Consider the following 12917-nt stretch of genomic DNA (forward strand, 5'->3'; position numbering starts at 1 on the left):
AAGGAACTTTGTTCTAAAAAGATTAATTACTGTATTGAATATTTATATTCTATCAGATGTCTAAAAAGCTTTTAATGAGGTTTAATTGAAAGTTTAGAGTTGAAAGTTGATCCTTTGGTCAAAGTTATAACATACTATTAATAACTTACATTTATGATGCATACAGTTTTTTTCAAAAGGTGGTACCAGCTTGGGGCTTAAATAGCTGCTCGTCTTAGGCTAAACATTGTTGTTTGTACTTAGACATAGTAGGAGGGATAAATACCACGATGGCCATCATTAGAAGTGTGTGTGAAACCTTACAAATTCATAACATTGTCAGTCAGTAATTATGAAAAAAAAGGTGTTTTTATTTTTATTAATTCTGATGGAATTCTGGTCCTAGGATGGACAGAAATAATCCTGTTTCAAATCTTGATATGTGGTATGTAATAATGTGTTCTGTAAGTTTGTGAAAAGGGGTATTATTATGAAATGCCTTAACAGAAATACCTGTTGAATATTTTTTTAGGTTCAGAATTCTCCTGAAAAGTAAATTTCTATAGTAAATTTAGACGCAATTAATTTGAAACCATTTCCACGAAAATCTTCGTAAAATTGGGATGCAATAGGCTTTGGAAAAGCTAGCGATAATTTTGTTTTGTTACAGAAGTAACACACACCATCAAGCCATGAAGGCTAATTACTTTTTAGGAGTTGTATGTGCTTTCTTTATATTAACTATGTGCTTTCTTGATATTAACTTTGTGTTGTCCCTCATAAATTGGTTTTACTCAGACAGAATGTTGGGCTTTTCTGAGCAATTTCGTGATGTACAGTAATGTGCAACATATCCCGTCTTTTCAAGATTAGATTACCGAGATGTAGAAATAGTGTAGATTTTTCAGCTATAGAAAGTTATCTTGGGGTGCATTATTGTGACAGCAACTGAGGCAATTGCTGATCTGACAGGTAGTACACTTGTCTTTGGTTTACTTGTTTCAAGGTAGCGGTCAGGATTTGGTTATGAATTTTATTGGTTTAGGTATGTAGAGTAATTTTCCTTTTATGAAAACCAGGTTTTACTAGAACTGTTTAAAGATTTTCGGGTATTTTCTGATTTTTTTTTTTAAAGAATGAAGGTTGATTGTTGGCTTTGTGCCAAATTTGAGTACAGGGTAGTTCATGATTCATGATACATTTTTCTTGAGGGTATATTTACTAATTGTGCTTTTGGCTTTTTAACTATTATTTAATGTATAAGTACATAGTAAAATCTAGAGGTTTGATATTTATTTATAGGATACAGTCAGCCCTCCGTTTTCAGAGGGGTTAGATAACAGGAAAACCTGCGAGAGAAAAATTACCATACAATATTGTGGTCCTAGGGTGAACTGAATCCACTTATAACCTCCCCCAAACAAATGTCCACTGTCTACGCACAGTCGACTAGCATTCTAAATAACTTACTGTACTGAACTAGATTGTTTTGATGTGGTTTCTATCATGGCGCTGTAGTTTATGTTGCTTTACAAAGATAATTGTACAATAGTAACAGCTACAGTACAAAATAAGACAACTAATGATGCACAAGTTGTCGCCCGTCACCCCATCATGCATACAAGTTACAACAACAAAACACTGTTGTTCTTCACAAATAACACTCACTGGTACTGTAGTGTATATTATTAACTGTAATATATGTACAGTACTAACACTACTGTACATCTAATTAGCCAGGGTGAGACGACACATGACTCTTAACTGATCGTCTTCGCAAGGTTGCCTCATAACCTTACCAGTTCATCACATAATACGTAGCTTGTAACTATGTATAGTACTGTACTAAATTTTGTATATTGTACTGTAAATACAGTGTTGGTAGTTCACATACAACACTACTTCCCAGTTACGGAGTGAAAAATCTTGATGCATAATCCAATCCTTGTGCAGTAGTAGCATTTAGTGTATATGAAATATACACAGTACTGCATGTAATAAATCCTTACGGAACAGATACGTAACATAAGACTGCGTCATCTGCTCAAACGAGTTGTCAGTGCTGTCGTCGTCGTCGGCGCCCACTCGTGTCCGAGTATTTGGTTCTGTCGTTAGCCATCAGCCTCCTATGTTTGGGATGGGTGCTTATGTCTGATGTGGCTATTAAGTCCCAGTCTGTGGTGGAAGAGTCGCGGACAGTGTTCACAAGGGAGGGTAGGTGGTGGGCGGGGCTGTTCTAATCGCGCTCTCCTTCTTCTCCTCCTAGCCTCCTCATTTTGTCTCCTCTCCTCGAAGTCCACGGTGCCATGGTGTACTGTACTCCTCCAGGTTTTCCTGTCCTTGGCTGTTTCTTCCCATGAGGAAGGATCGATGTCAGTTAGAGCCAGGGTGCGCTTTAGTTGATCTTTATAACGCATTTTCGGGGCTCCTCGTGGTCTGGTGCCCTGGGTCAGTTCTCCGTAGAATATCTTCTTTGGGAGCCTAGATGGATCCATCCTATGCACGTGTCCTATCCAGCGGAGGCGGTGGTGGATGATGGTGGCCTCCACACTGGTCAGCGAGGCACGTTCTAAGACTTCAATGTTGGTGGTGTGGCTCTCCCAGGGGATTTTCAAGATCTGCCTCAGTTTCATTTGTTGGAAGCGTTCTAGGTTTTTAATATCGCTTCTATATACTGTAGCGTCCATGTTTCACATGCATACAGGAGCGTGGAGAGGACTACTGCCCTGAACACCATTATTTTGGTGGTCATTATCAGTGCGTGGTTGTTAAATACGCGGCAGTTGAGTCTGCCAAAGGCGAAGTGGGCTGCCCTGATCCTGTTCTCCACGTCCTTTTTGCTTGTGGGAGCTGATGTTAGGATGCTCCCTAGGTAGGAGAACTGGTCCACCTGTTCTAACGGTTGGTCATTCACTGTGGTATTGAAGTTCAGGAGCATCAGTCCTGGTGGATGTCTTGGTTCTGTCTGTGTTGACTTGCATCCCAAAACGTTCGTAGGCAGAGTTGTATGCATCAGCTAATGACTGCAGGTCCTCTGCCGTCTGACCTGGGGTGGCATTGTTGTCAGCATACTGCAGTTCTCGCACTGCACACAAGGTGGTCTTGGTCCTGGGGCGGAGTCTAGCGAGGTTGAAAACGCCTCCATCCATGCGGAAACGTAGGTCGACTGAGGGTGTGTCTGGGGGAATCTCGTTGAGCATTGCTGCGGTGTATAGCGAGAAACACGTTGGGGCCAGAACACAGCCCTGCTTCAGGCCGCCGTTGATGGGGAATGGGCCTGAAAGAGAGTTCTGGTGGCAGACTCTCCCAACCATTCCGTCATGGAGGGTACGCACCAGCTTTACAAAATCGGGTGGGCAGCCATATCTTTTGAGGACAGCCCACATGGCAGGTCGAGGTACTTTGTCGAAGGCCTTTTTCAAATCCCAGAAGATGAACATTATGGGCTGTTGTTGTTCGAGGCTCTTCTCTTGTAGTTGTCGCATGCAGAAGATCATGTCTATGGTCCCGCGGGAATGTCGAAAGCCGCACTGGGACTCTGGCAGGACGTCTTCTGTGAGAATAAGGAGGCGGTCAAGGAGAATCCGAGCGAAAATCTTACATGTGATGCTTAGTAGTGATATTCCCCGGTAGTTGTTACAGGTCTCCCTGTCTCCCTTCTTGAAGATGGTAACAATGTTTGCATCGCGGAAGTCACTGGGGAGGGTCTTGGTCTCCCATATTTTCAGTACTGTATAAGGAGCATCAAACGGTTCCTCAACCCGGGGCCACCGTGAGTGAGGAGCTCCAACGGGATGTTGTCTGGCCCTGGGGCTTTGCCGGGCTTCATGCGCTGCAGGGCCTTGTTGAAGTCCTGGATGGAGGGTGGTAGTGCCATCCAGTGACGGACGGGATGCTGCGGGGTCATTCGCAGGAAATCGTCTGGGGTGTCTGCTTGGTCATTGAGGAGGTTCTCAAAGTGAGACCTCCACCTGGCCAGGATACCCTCGCTGTCAGTGATGGTCGTGACCCCATCCGCGTCCTTCAGGCCACCCACTGATGACCGTGTGGGACCGAATATTTCCCATGTTGCTGCATAGAAGCTGCGCAGGTCACGTTGGTCAGCGAAACTGTATTTCTGCAGCTTTTCTTTGCCACCAGGTGTTCTGGGCTTCACGGAACCCTCTTTGGTAATCAGCTTCAGCCACCTTGTGAGCACATTTGTTAGCTGCTGTTGGTTGGTTTTCTAAAGTCAGGCGTGCTTGTCGTTTGGTTTCAATGAGAGATTGTAGCATCATTCTCATCAAACTAATCCTGCCGTTTCTTGGTGGTGGAGGCTAGTGTTTCCTCCGCGTCATGGCCCATGGCGTTTCTGAGGGTGGTCCAGTGGTGCTCAACAGTGGCCTGACCCACGGGGTCTGCGAGGTGATGTTCGCAGGCATCCTTGTAGTTCTGTGCCACCTGTGGGTTGCAGAGCTTGCTACAATCAAAGCGTTGGTGTGGTACGCTGTCAGGTGCCCTTCTGGGTGGTCGTAGGGTCGTCACGGAGAGTCGGGAGATGAGGAGACTGTGGTCCGTGCAGCAGTTGTCCGCTCCGGGCATGGATCGGGTGATGCGGACGTCTCCTCGGTCTCTGGCTCTGGTCAGGACGTAGTCCAGGGTGTGCCAGTGTTTAGACCGTGGGTGTGTCCATGTTGTCTTTTGTCGCTTTGGTAACTGGAAGATGGTGTTGGTTACCACAAGTTGGTGTTCTGCAAACAGACCCAGTAGGAGTTGGCCATTGGCGTTGCAATTTCCAATGCCATGGCGGCCGATGATTCCCTCCCACAGGCGATGGTCTTTGCCTACTCAGGCATTAAAGTCGCCAAGCATAACGAGCTTGTCGTTGGCATGCACTGCCTGGATGGTGCGGTCGAGCTGGGTGTAGAAGGCAGCTTTGTCATCATCGGTTGAGGTCATAGTCGGGGCGTAGACAGAGATCAGGGTGAGGTGTCTGTCCCGCGTGATGGGGATGCGGACAGTCATCAGGCGCTCACTGATGGCCTTGGGAGCGAGGTTGTGCTGCTGCACCAGCTGGGAACGGATGGCAAGCCGACACCGTGGATGCGAGGCTCCTCTAGGGCCTTGCCTTTCCAGAAGATGGTGTAGCCTGTTCCAGCTTCCCTGATGTTGCCATCTTCGGGTAGTCTGGTCTCGCTAAGAGCCGCCACATCAACATTGAAGTGGGCTACCTCCTTGCGGACGAGGGCTGTACGTCGTTCCGGGCGGTTGGTGTTCGCCACGTCTTGGAGGGTGCGGATGTTCTACGCACCTAAGGTTAATATTTTTTCCTTGTTGTTTCAACCGCATTAGTGGGATGTCTGCCAGCCGCGGTGAGCTGACCAGACGGGTTTGCCGTGTCCGATGTTTACCCCACCTTTTCTAGGGGCCTCCCCATGTGGGGTGGGCTGCGGTGTCCTCAATAGGCCTGCCCAGTCACGGGTCCAGCTTCCGAACTCTGGTGTCACGGCACCGTCACCAGAGAGCGACTGAATCTTATACTCGCCGCCTGAGTGCAGTCATGGGCTAAGGGCTTCCAGCTATCCAGGCCTGCCCCCTTCACCCACGGTGCTGTCGCCTCAGGACTTGGTGGTGGTGGTGATGATGATGATGTTGGTGAGAAAGAGATGAAGAAGGATGGAGGAAACGACAGAATGCCAGTAGCTGGGTATATTGTTTTGGGTGGTCGTGGCTTTGCAACAGCCACGCATACACACTTGGCCCACATCGTTTTCACCGCAGCTCAGGACATATGAGACAGGCGGCTTCTCCGATGTTGGTTGCATCGGGCTGCCGGGTTTTTGTTATGTCAAGGCCCACCTTGTTGCCTGGCCGACAGGCATTGCCCTCTTCCGCCGGTGCTGGGTAGCTCCGCCGTTGGGGTCTTGTTTGGTTTGATTTTGGAGTTTTCCTTCTCCTAGCCTTTGCCTATCTGAAATAAAGGAAAAGGCTTATAGGGGTCCAGTCTTGGTCTGGTCTCTCAGAACTGGCCATACCGCTAAGGCCAGTTCTGTCAGTGCTGTAAAGAAAATATTAAACATGTAAATGTTCCATATATACAGTAAGGTAAAATTTTTGATTTTCAAATGCCCTATGATTATATTGTACCCATTTTTCTTTTCTTATTTATTACATGAATATTCGTAAAGTAAATTTAAATGCTGTAGAAATTATTTAAAAATCTCTTGCCCTTCTTGTGCAAGGAAAGGAAGATTGTCTATACCACCATCATCAGTATTTTGTGGGAGCTCCACTGTGGTTGTTGGAGAAGTTTGAGATTATGGAAGAGCTGGTGGTTTTACAGGAGGGCTGAAGAACCTTGTGATGAGTAGCTGCTTTGCCGCTTCCTTCATTTCATCCATAATGGTCTGTAGACTGAAAAACCCTCAACCATTATACAAATGAAATTGAAGACCATTAAGGGGTCCATGCTGTAGGGGGTTTTGTTTGAAATCCATCATCAACCATGATATTTCTGCCAACTTTTCTCAATTGTAGTGCCTTCTTCCTCTTTGTCAGGTTCATCAGCCTCGGGCTGCTTATCTTCCTCACTTGCTAAACAGACTACAGTAATTAAACAAGGTCCTCCTTATCATGCCCATCAAGCAACTCAAAAACATCGTTCTCAGCCACTTTGTTGAAGTCTTCTGTCACCTCTATCATTGCTAAGGTCATGATCTTCTTGACTGCTGAAAATTTTCATCTGGACTGAATCCAGCAAAGTTCTTCCCACTCGGGCCACAGAAGTTTCTATCATACTGTATGTTCACTGTGGTCTGACATCGAGTGACTCTTCAACAACATAAACAGTCAGTCTGGAATCGTGAAACCCTTCCTATGTTTGATAAAGTACAGGATTTTTTTATCCATGGCTGCATGGAGACTTGCCTTATCATGTCTGCTGTAGTGGGAATTGAAGTTTTTAATGACCACCTGGTTCATTGGTTGGATGATTGCAGTGGTGTTGGTAGGGGAGAGCACCACTTGCACATTAGGAGGAAGTACTTTGATGGAGGATGGCTCCTGGAGGTATGTAGGATCTTAAACTCTTTTTCCCTTATTCTACACGTACAGCTCAACCTTCTGCATATAGCAGTAATGAAACCGGCTGAGGAATAGCTAGCTCTCTGTTTACACCTTGTGCATCCCGTAAATAGGCATTATAGCATTGGGAGTGTAAACCGGCTGAGGAATAGCTAGCTCTCTGTTTACACCTTGTGCATCCCGTAAATAGGCATTATGGCATGGGAGTGCACGGGCTTGACCGACGTGTAAATAAAGTCAGGACAAATAAGTTCCCCACAAAAGCAACCTACACCTGGCGAGAGGAAAAGACACAATTATTAGAATGTGGGTTAAAGTGTCGTACAGTTACGTAATATTTTATAAAATGCAGTACAGTTAATATATTTTCTTCAACATGTGACAAAATATTCTGAAAAATAAAATACAAGCATTGAAATCATAGAAACCAAAACCCCTTTAGCCTACATGTCCTTTGCTGCCTTGAAATAAGGAGCACTGCCTTCTTCCTTGGCTATAAATGTCCAGTGAGGCTTGTTCCAAAAACATGTCAAGCAATATAAGAAATGATTTATATTGATAGTATGTAATACTGTATTAAATATAAATTCAAATTATTTGATATATATTAATCTTTCAAATTACAGTACTATACAATTCATGAAATTCCTATGCATGCTAATTACATTCAGTTACATTAAGCGTACTTACAGTTGAACACACAATCAAGAAAACAAATAGGAAGTTCCTATCAACATTCATAACTTAGTTTTATCCATGTTCCAGACTTGTTCTAATTTGTACCCCTCCTCAATGATAACGTTCTGCATGGAAAACTTTCCCTGCCCTGTGGTCAGCAGATCCTGGCTCTTGTCATTTTTATGTTTTTCAAAGAAAAATGCCATTTAAACATCTCAAACCAGCCTATGCTGGATTAGGAAGGTGTGTGAGGCATAGATGTGGTGTCTTGACTGGGGCTCAGCAGAATTTCATTTCACATGCCCAAGGGGGCTAGAGACTTCGCTTTCTCTTGTATGATCAATAGTTCGATCGTTATTTCTTAACGCTACAGATCCTCAATCCACACAACCTAGGCCTTTTTCATTCTGATCATGCCCTTGTCCCTTCCCTTCGAGGTATTTTTTGCACTGCTTTGGGCCAATTGCCACCATAGTAGAGCAAATCTTGTTCCTTATGTTTGTCAAGAACTTCTACCTTTTCTCTGAATCATGACCTTCCTGTGCCACTTACTGTTGGGTGGAGAAGATGAAATAGGTCTCTTAGGAGCTATGACGATGGTAAAGAAGAACTCTTGTTGCTTGACAAACACTTGTGGGAGATGCTTTTGCTCTCAAGGATTTTGGAAGAGTGAGACAGTCTGCCAGAGATGTGGCATGAAGGTTGGGTTAAAAGAGGGTTGGGTGTTTTGAAAGTGTGTGATGCTGCACTCAGCAGTCATAACTATGAGGATCCACGAAGAATCAAAACATTATTTAAAATGTTACATGGATCTCAATATCTGGAATATCGAAACCACTATGACGAAAGGTTGACTGTATTGTAAATGGTTGTTTATTATTTTTGAGTGGTTGTAAGAGATTGGAACTGAAGGGTTTTTTTTTATTGAAGATAGTTTACAGGGTGTTGATAATATCTAGGTTGGGAAACAAAAAGTTTAGATCATATTGATTTTTCAACTCGTTTGATGTTCATTTTTATCATCATTCTTGTTTTTGAACTTACAAAGTGCTCGTTCTCAGTGGTATTATTTTGCACTCGGTTAAAAGCTGTTTTGTGATAGTTATTCCATTGTACTTGATTAGTGTTCGGCATTCAAAAAGTTCTTGTTTATGATAGTTGATAGTCATATATTTGTTAATGACTGTAGGCTGGTATTCAAATATCCATTTATTGTAAGTGTTGCTTGATATTCAGTTATAAAGTGACTGACATTTGGTTTTCTAAACTGGCTCCTTAGAGTAGAGTTTAGTTTTTAGAAACTAAATACAAGAGAGTTTTTCCTTTATGAATACAAACCATCATCCTTTAATAGGAGTATGGTTTGTATAATCAGGAATAAATACAAATTGCTTTAAAAAATTAGGGCTTTGACATTGTGATAGTTCCAGATTCAGTGTGTACTGTTCTTCAAACTTGTGCCGGCTTTATGTTAAATTGCTGATTATTTATGAGGGCCTTGTTAGTGCAAAGCTTGAGTTTTGGTAGTGGATTTAGTTTGGAATAATCTTTTAGTGTACAGTAATTTTACCTTGAGTTCTTTTTCAGTTTAGAAAAGATGTTCGTTGTTAACACTTTTGTCTTAGAATATGTTGGTTCGAGATTGTTTTTAGGTGGTTTGTTGGATTGCGGCGTTTTTGCCTTACGGTCAGTTTGATTTTAATTTTCGACGTTCTGTTAGTTTGCTGCATTTTTGCCGTAACGTGGTGTGTTTATTGATGATGGTCTGGGTTTATTAAGTCTCCTAGTCCTTTAAAATTTTACCCTTTTAGTTTTGGGCATTTTGTTTAGTTCTAGGTCATTATGCAAAAATTTAATACTTTTGCTTGTCTATGTTTTGGTGATTGGGTCTTTTAAAGCCTTGGTTCTGTAATATAGATGCCAAAGAAAGTATTTTTGTATTGGTTTTCGAAAGTAATAGTTTCCATTTTTTTTTTCCATAAAAGGGTCTGATTTGTGATTACCTTGATTTCATGAGGTCTGTTCATGATCGATGTACCCATGGTTTTGTTTGATTTTACAGAAAGCATTAATTTTTAAATAATTTTTTGTTTCGGAAGTTAATTTTAAAGTAAAAACTAGTACTTACGGCTATGCTATAGGTTCAGCATTTTAAAGGGAAATTCATGAGCTTGATGACTGAAGGGATGTGTACTTATAAATCTTGGACTGAAGTAGCATTTGTGTTTTGAAGCATCAAATTCAAGATTAAACAAAATTTAGGTTACCCTTTTGATGATTCAGCTGTAGAGAAATTGAAGGTTATTATTTTATACACTCAAGCCTTTGAAGCTTGTCAGGAATATAAAACGGAAGAAAATAACAAATTAAGATACTAAAAAGGAGCCAAGTTTGATATCTGACAGGTGTAAATAACAATCCCCTTGAAATTCTTCGTATCAAAATTTTCCTTGATGTCCTGTCTAGCTGTTATTGCTATACAATTTACCAGGATCATTTCATGAACATTTTAAAGGAAAATCTTGATGTACAATATGAATATTGTATGCAGTAACCTGAATTATTCAAGAATATTTCTTGTCAGGAACTAGTAGGCCTACTCATATGTCATCAAGTTCTAGACTCTCATAATGTATAGGTATTATGCCTAGTAATGTAGCTTTGTTTTTCTGGTGAATTCCATGTTCAGTAGCCTGTTTTCTAGTGTGATCATGGGGAGTGGGCTCTATAGGTACCAGTATTTTTTTTTTTAGTTAAATTGATGCGGGATAACAAAAAAAATACAGTATTTGTATTTTTATTAAGTTAAATGCGTAGGGGTCAACAATCTAAAATAGCAATCTTCATAGGTTTTTCCAGTATTATTACTATGATGGTAGGAAAATGCAAAATGCAACTTTCCTAGTGCGTATTATACAAATTAGTGGGAAATTTCTTCATATCTAGAACAATTGCAGAAATGTCTGAATTAATTGCTGGACATTTCCCTCTTAATTACCTGGTAATGAAGTGAATTTTGTAAGGCGTATCACACTAAACCTAAAATGGCCTGGTGGTTCACGGGTAAGGTGAAGGCTGACGTTAGTCCGACCTGCTGCCCTGCTGGGGGAGGAAGAATGGGGTAGTAGGATAGTAGCTTTGCCCGTCTCCAACCATTTACCCGACTCAATCATTTACATGGAATGGTGTTGGGCCATAAGACGAATTAGGTGTTTGGGTCACTTGTCTGCTTTTGGAGGAACTGTATGTGTTTTGTTGTACTGTAATTAATTATGTTATTGTAATTGACTGAAGGATGGATTGTAATTTGAAATATGTACAATAAAGTTAATTGTAAACTTGAGATTATGGAAATCCTGTAGTTCTTGTTTTAAAAAGACATCTGATGATATAAATTTATATTCAATTCTTGGGAAATAAATCTTTTTAGACTGAAGTATAGTCCTGTAAACTGCCAACAAAGGTACCTGGGTTAAATTCTAGTACTGTACATGACTTTGGTGTAGTAATTAAACGGGAAAAAATTAGTACTGTAGCCTACACCCTATAAAGTCTGTAGTCAAAACCTTATTGGCTAAACCTGAGAGACGATGTTAATATTCTTAGAAAATTTAGTTATTCAGTTCTTTGCCATACAATCGTGATTTTTAAACCAAATCAAGATATTTCACTCGAAAGTATAACATTTTTTTAATTTAAACATTTTTTTGTTTAATTTGGTATGCCAAAAGGTAGAAAATCTCAGATAGAAAATCATCTCTCATGGAAAATTGTATGAATAATTACAAGGGGTTACACAGTATCTAACCTAAATATTCAATACAGTATGTGTATGGTAGTTTCAAGTTCGAGTTGGGAGTTTTAAAGCTAGGTCTTAGGGCAAAGTATACGTTAGTCAATTATATTGAACAAAGAATGCAACTTGTCGATATAATATCACTTAATTATTTCAAGTTACTTAATGGGGAGACTTAGAAAAGTTGGTCAAGAAATAATGAAAGGAATTAATTATAACCATTTTTAAGATCACTGTTAAACATCATCATGTACCATTGCGCTGGTGACAAGTAGCCTGATCACCAATAGTAGTAATACTTGAGCCATCTCTTATATTGATAAATTTTATGCACAAATTGGTGAAATTATGAAAAATATTTTTAAAATAAAAGTAAATCTACTGTGAAGCTCTACGTCAAAGAATTTTGCCATTAAACAGGTAAAAAGGTTACAATGGCTAATACGTTAGATTTCAAAGTATATATAGTGCAGTCTCTTGTTTTTGCTGCTCAATTTTCTGAAATTACACCAGACCCATTATCTTTTAACAAGAAAAAAACTACTAGACCCATTTTCTTTTAAAAGATCAGTAGTGTTTTCTCCCCTTGAAAGAAAATGGGTTTAATAGTGTTTACTCGTTTTCTTTGAGGAGTTAACACTATTAGACTCATTTCTTTCAACAAGGTGGAGAAAACTACATCTTTTAAAAAACTACATCTTTTAACAGGAAATGGGTCTAATCGTTTTCTCCTCCTGTTAAGAGAAAATGAGTAGTTTTCTTCCCTTGTTAACAAGAGAAAATTCCAATTAGTCTCTTATGCAGATTACATTTGAAATCTGCCTTTCAGGGTAGTTTTTAATGTACAGATTGTTTCTGCTCAACATACTTCAATACTGGCAAGGAATATTTATGGTAATATGCCTATTTTTCACACCCAACGTAGAATGTCAAAGAGCAATTGCACAAATAGATGCACAACCAAGAGTGAGTGTAACCTATACTGCATTCCAATGTCAACTTACCACACGCGGACAATTAGTGCTTATCTTTCGTTTTCTATGAATGCGTTAGTTCTTCAGCAATGGAAGAGAAAACTAAACTTCTGGAAAATTATAAGGGAAGTAAGGGAATTTTCCCCTCCTCCCAGTCTGCTTAGGAAAGTGTCTCAGAATACGCTGACTGGATACCTTTTAATAAGAACAAACTTTTCCTTGGGAGATGCAATGCAGTCACCAAACCTTTAAAATAAAGATTGTAATTTTATTTTTTGAATTAAATAAAAAAACCTCAGTAACTTTATATTTTATTTAAACCATTCAATAAATTACATTTTTACTGTTTGATGGCATTTTTGTCCTTATTACACTACTGTTTGATGGCATTTATGTCCTTACTACACATTTCATATGCTTACCACAAG

At 40.6% G+C, this 12917-nt stretch overlaps 1 long non-coding RNA gene across 1 annotated transcript; it reads left to right on the top strand.

Moving 5' to 3' along the window:
- The first annotated feature begins 727 nt into the window (after window positions 1-727).
- On the top strand, window positions 728-10004 carry LOC137615421 (uncharacterized). The gene is made up of 2 exons (XR_011039236.1): window positions 728-3008; window positions 3108-10004. It is a non-coding gene; the product is annotated as an uncharacterized lncRNA (long non-coding RNA).
- Window positions 10005-12917: the final 2913 nt, after the last annotated feature.

Source organism: Palaemon carinicauda, chromosome 21 (assembly GCF_036898095.1).
Source record: "Palaemon carinicauda isolate YSFRI2023 chromosome 21, ASM3689809v2, whole genome shotgun sequence".
Taxonomy (NCBI): domain Eukaryota; kingdom Metazoa; phylum Arthropoda; class Malacostraca; order Decapoda; family Palaemonidae; genus Palaemon; species Palaemon carinicauda.